Raw genomic sequence first — 6,306 nt, 5'->3', positions numbered from 1 at the left:
CACAGACCAATCAGGAAACAGTCCAGTACATCAAGAAGAAGCTCAGTGGGAAACTGTCTGCAGAGAAAAGCATCAATCTGTTCCACTGTCTGAATGAACTGGATGATCGTTCTCTAGTGGAGGAGATCCAACAGTCCCTGAGTTCAGGACGTCTCTCCACAGATCAACTGTCTCCTGCTCAGTGGTCGGCTCTGGTCTTCATCTTACTGTCATCAGATCTGGATGAGTTCGACCTGAAGAAATACTCTGGTTCAGAGAAGGCATTTTTGGAGCTGCTGCCAGTGGTCAAAGCATCCAAGAAAGTGCTGTAAGTGAATCTATGAACAAATATGTTTAATAGTGCTAGATGAATAAAAGAATATGTCTCCATTGTTATTCTTCCTCAGGCTGACAGCTTGTAAACTCTCAAAAAGAAGCTTTGAAGCTTTGTCTGAAATTCTCAGCTCCCCATCCAATCATCTGAGAGAGCTGGACCTGAGCTCGAACTACCTGCAGGATTCAGGATTGGATTTGCTGTGTGTTGGACTAAAGAGTCCTGACTGTAAACTTGAAACTCTCGGGTAAAGGATACAGACTTTTTTGACACTTTTTGACTCTTAAATCTGTAAGTTTATCTTGATGCGGACGTTCAAAGTCAGCACAATTTTGTTTTTAAGTTCCTGAGTTTATATTTTTGACTGTCAGGTTGTCTGGACAGATGTTTTTTTTTTGTTTTTTTTTTTACTTGTCCCTAAAGTCAGAACTAAACCCACATGTAGATGACTTTACATATAAATATTTAAGATCATAAATTTAAACCTCAACAATGTTCTTACCTTGTCTCTGGTTTGTTTGTTTGTTTGTTTGTTTGCTAGGGATTTTTGACACAAGTTGTTCTTGTAAAATCAGTCTGTGAAGGTTCTCAGACATCCAGGTCACCGTAGTTCTAAGGAGCTTGGAAAGAAAAGTGTCTGGACTTCTTTAAGTTTCCTTGAAGATGTTTCACCTCTTACGAGAGAAGCGTCTTCAGTTCTAAGGGTCAAATGGTGGAGTGGGGCAGTCAGTGAAGGGGCAATGGTGGTGGCTCAGGGTTAGTATGTTTGGGGGGTTCAGAGGGAAAGATTGAATGCAGGTCTGGAGTTGGTGTTGTGAGAGCAGGGAGTGAATTCAGCATCCTGACAGCCTGGATGAAGGTGTCTCTCAGTCTCCTGGTTCCGGCCCGGAGGCTCTTCAGTCTCCTCTCTGATGGCAGCAGGTCCTGAGAAGCATGTTGTCAGGACCTGGGGCTTTGCGTGTGTTGATCCTGGCAAGGGATCTCCACACACTGTCTGAGGATAGTGTCACCACCACCCAGGGGGTGGGAGTCTTCTGTGCTGGGGTGTCTTTCTGTGTCTCAAAGCAAGAGAAAATTTCACTTAGCTCTTACGGTAATGTGGTGGACCCGACAGCAGTCTGAGGAGTGGGCTTGTAGTCTGTGATGGTCTGTATCCCTTGCCACAGCCTCTGAGTGTCTCTGCTGTCACTGAAGCTTTGCAAAATCCTCCTGGAGCACTGCATTTCCACCTCTCTGATGCACATGACAGGTTTGCCCTTGCTGTTGTTAGGCTCACCTCATCCCAGCTTTCAAGGCTGCATTCTCACCCTCAGGAGCCTGTGGACCTCACCTGTGAGCCATGGTTTCTGATTGGCCCGGACAGTGGTCTCTATGACCTCATCGATGCCTTTTGAGATGTAGCCAATGACAGTTTCTGTATATTCCTGCAGGTCTGTGGTGTTGTCATGTGTGGCGGCCTGTTTAAGGATCTCCCAGTCTGTGGTGGAACAGCAGTATTGCAGGTCCTTCTGGCCACACACGTACCTGCTTATGAACTGGTTTAGTGACTTTGACCAGGGGCCTGTATGCTGGCATTAGCATAACAGTGATGTGATCAGAGGCACCAAAGTGGATGGGGGGGGGCTTTGTAATCTCCTCTCTTGGTGGTGAAAACATTGTCCAAAATGTCGTTTCCTTGTGTTGGAAATTCAATGTGTCTATGCAGTAGTAAACATAGGGGGTGTCCAAATTCATGGGCTGCATCCTCCTGAGGACGCATTTGTAGACCGATTACGTCACAGCGACACGATGAAGGCTGTCCAAATTCATAGACTCCTCCGAATGCAGCCGACCAATGCGTCCTCCTTTTCCCCAAATTTAAAGGATGGGTCGGGTGTGTCCTTCGTGGCCCACCATATCCCAGAATTCATAGCAAGGCCCAGCCAATTCCAGTTTCCAGCAATGGCGGTCGCTACTAAGTTTTTAATATTACTCCTATTACTCTTTCTGGGTCACAAAATAAACTTTTAACATATTTTCAGGCGAGAATTTAGCTGTGTAAACTTTAAATATCTGCTCAGTTTATCAAGATATCGCATATTTGCAAAAGTGCTCCGACGTTTCTGAGATGTCTGTTACCCACCAGCTCGATAGCTAGCTGGGAGCTCGAGGGTCACTAGAGCCGCCGAGAACAGCAAACTCCCGGCACATCATGTTCAGATCACCGCGGTCTTTCGCTACTCAGGTTAAACGTAATATATAAGTGACTTAGCCAACCTAAAAGTGTTATTGTTTGACTTTTTTCTGCACTCAGACCAAAGGGGGCCGAATAATTACACACACCCCACTTTGCAGTTATTTAATTGTAACAAATGTTTGGAATCTTGTATGATTTTTGTTCCACTTCTCACGTGTTCACCACTTTGTGTTGGTCTTTCATGTGGAATTCCAATAAAATTGATTCATGTTTGTGGCTGTAATGTGACAAATGCAAAAAAGTTCAAGGGGACCGAATACTTTTGCAAGCCACTGTATTAATCCCCCGGGTGGTTTTCACACAGCTGAATAAACGTCAACAGAACACTGATTAAGCAGAAGTGTGAGATGGTCGAGAGTTTACTCCAGTGTCTGTTATATTTTAGATAGCAAGGAGCAGACGGCTGAGTTTATTAAACTCCACCGAGACAGCGGTGATGCTAATCTGAAGGCTAGACTGTCACATTTCATAGCCGTTTACTTCTGGCCTACCCGACCTTCTGACGACCCGGCCCACATAGACCACGAAGGCCGGGTCCTCAGGAGGATGCAGCCTATGAGTTTGGACATGACCATAGTAAAAGTTAATGGAGTCTGACCAATGACTGTAGAAAACATGAACGACGTTACAGCTCCCCAAAATGAAGCTCCCAAAAGTGAAGCCAAACGTCTCTATCGCCCCCTGGTGTCTGGCTGCAGTATAGGTCATAAACCCCGCCTCCTCCATGTTAGCGGATGGGACTGGGGTCAGACTAAAATAAATTTATTCTCCTCAGATATTTTTCCAAAGATTCTTTCTTTTGTTATCAATAGTTCTCATCACGCTGATTTATGTCCAAGTTTGATTCTAATTCCTACAGCGGTGATGTTAAAGTGGGGTGTAACGTCATCATAGCAGCTTTGACTGGCAGCTGCAGTCACGGAAAAACTTACGTATCTCTGTTCGGGAATAGCAGATAGAGCGTAGGCTCTGAGAGGAGGGCCAGCGTTTACGCTACGAAGACACGACCGACTGTTTTAACCTGACAGCCTGAGGTGTTTCTTCAGTAAACTGGACTACCCCGACAGAAGGACCCGAGGCCCCGCTGCACTTTTTCGGTAAGTTAAACGTGTTTGTAAGCTACTCCATAACTACCGTCCTTAGCTCGGTCCTGAGACCTAGCTAGCTAAGATGAGCACTCGGCTGTCAGGGTTTGTTTAGCTAACCCGTGCAGGTGAATGAATTTACCCTGACTAAAGAAATCAAGAGAAACGGCCCGGGCTACTCAGTCACTAATTACCGTTACTGTACTTTTATTACAAGGTATTATACTGTAAAGGCAACAGGCTGCACCTTGCTTCAGCTCCTGTGCAGGACTGAAACCTGCTCCATCATCTCATCTTTGCAGATGTCCATCTATAAAGCTCCAACAACTCAAAGGTAAACATGATATTGGAACATCTGTTAGTATATAAGGCTTTTTTTAAATAAACAGCTCATATGTCAGCTGTCAGCAGAACTGTAGGACTGAAAAAATGTAAGAGAAGAGAAGAACACTCCCGAGTGTGTGAGGACAGAAGGATCAGCTTTATTTCAGATTTGAGAGATAAACTTTATATTTCAGTTTGTGATGATTGTGTTCTCGTTGTGATTACAGGAGCCGTCCTCAGATTCAGACCTCAGCACCACCCAGTGACAGCAGACAGATCATCCTATAGCTTCACTCTTTGTAGTAACTCCATAATTAACTGATGAAAACAGTCCAAGGTTAAAGTACCACATGTGCTGTCAGTGAAAGCTGCAGCTGTTTAAAGATAAAGTTAAAAGGATGAATCACCCATGTAACTGTGTCACTGTATATCAGCATCAACAGGACCTGAGTTTGGTGTTTCAGAGAGCTGTTGTCTACGTCTGTGTGCTGTCATTGCTCAGTCTGACCGAACGATGGACAGACTCAAGTTTGACTTTGAAACAAACTGTGTTGTTAAACAGTTTCATGGTTCAAAAAACAAAACAATCAAAAACACTTTTTCATACTTGTGTTAAGTTTTGTATAGAAATGAGACCAAATTGATTGTGAGGTTAAATGTGATAGAAACAGCTCACACTGACATCCATCCTGATCAAACATTAGTGTCATGAAGCCTGTTTGCAGTTATTTTCACTGTTTTCCACTCTGCATGTTGTTTTTGTTCAGCTGTAAGTATAAAAGGCTCCATTGTACAACCTGTTTGTGTTAGTTGTTCAATAGAAACATTATTTTGTGCTGATGTTGCACTTCTTTTATTCACAACCAAAGAGTTTTTGAAGTCTGCATCAAATTGCATTTAAATGACTTTTGAATATTACTTTAAATACTTAGATTTAAAGTTCTGATAAAAGTTTAAATACAAAGATCAGTATTGTCTAATGTTTTGGCTGCAGTGTGTTTTTGCAGACAGGTATAACAGAACAGCTTTAGTGTTTAGATGTTTTAAACTTGAGTATGAACTTATACAAAATGCAGCAAGATATTAAAAAAACGTTTGATTATAAAATCGACTATATTGGATTCATATCGATATCGGACATAAAAAGTGGCATCGTTCCATCTCTGCTTTGATTAGAGACACAGCTCTGTGTTTTCCAATTTGTCATCATTTTAAAAATTTACATTTATTCAGTTTTGAACAGCAGAAATGAGACTTTCCTGTCAGAGGCCGACAGCACTGAACACAACAGCAGACTGGTGGCAAATAAACAGTGAATGATGCAGAAACAGATGTTTGAAGCTGTTCTTGGATGACACTGAGAGAGAGAGAGCTGTGCAGGCAGGAACAGCCAAAGTCAGAGAGAATTCATGAGCATATTTATCAAACGTGAAGCAGAGTTTGGATCTTCTTTTGCTGCTGGTTCACTCAGTTTTGGTTGGAGAAAGATGAAACCTGCAGCTTCAGGATCTGTGAGCTGTCCACTTTCAGCCCCGACGGCGTGTCCGTGTACGTGCCGTCGAGTGAACGATCCACGCTCTGTGTTTCCATCTTTGTGTGTTTAGCTGCTCTCATTTACTGTTTTAGCTGTTTGCTGCTTGTTGAAATAGTTTGTGAGCTTTAACCTGAGATTCTGGCAAAATACATTTATATTAAACATCGATTCAGGATTGAATGAATCAACATCGTTTTATTCAAATTAAAACCATTTAAATGGGAACATGAATTTTTTACAGCCGCCTCTAATGCTGGGTAATGTCAGCTGGTCCATGTGCAGCTGGCTGTGAGGCTCAGGGAGCGTCTACAAAGTGCAACACTGAAAGAACATCATCCATAAATATTGAGTAATAACTGGACTCTCATACAGCGAGACTCAAATGCCTTTAAACATCAGCTTATCCTGCTGATCCAAGTCCAACACTGAGTTTGTAAAAACATGTTTGTCAATCATTTTGTTTGGTTTCTGAGGAAAAAGATTCAATAACTTGCTGCTAATACACAACATTTCATCATATTTCCTCATAACCCTCTTTGTCTGGACATTTGATCCCATTTAAATTTGCAAAAAAGGATCCACAGAGTTTGGTGACAATAATAAAAAAATAATAAATAAAAATGAGCTTGTAGTTTGTCTGCTTTAATAATGTGACTGGAAAAAGGTGTTGGACTTCAAAAATGTCCATTTCTTTCACACTTCACCTTTAAAAGTGAAGCCATGTGGTTCCTGGAAGGAAAAACACGACTTTTTGAAGTCTTTGTCCTGTTTTTATGAGAAATGTACGACTTTAATGTGTGTGTTAAGTTTTTTC

General features: G+C 42.3%; 1 protein-coding gene across 1 annotated transcript in view; it reads left to right on the top strand.

Moving 5' to 3' along the window:
• LOC146492353 (protein NLRC3-like) overlaps positions 1-6,306 on the top strand; it is a 306,715-nt gene that overhangs the window by 74,897 nt on the left and 225,512 nt on the right. The window lies entirely within an intron of this gene.

Source organism: Neolamprologus multifasciatus, chromosome 23, assembly GCF_963576455.1.
Source record: "Neolamprologus multifasciatus chromosome 23, fNeoMul1.2, whole genome shotgun sequence".
Taxonomy (NCBI): domain Eukaryota; kingdom Metazoa; phylum Chordata; class Actinopteri; order Cichliformes; family Cichlidae; genus Neolamprologus; species Neolamprologus multifasciatus.
This window is presented reverse-complemented; position numbering and strand designations above follow the sequence as displayed.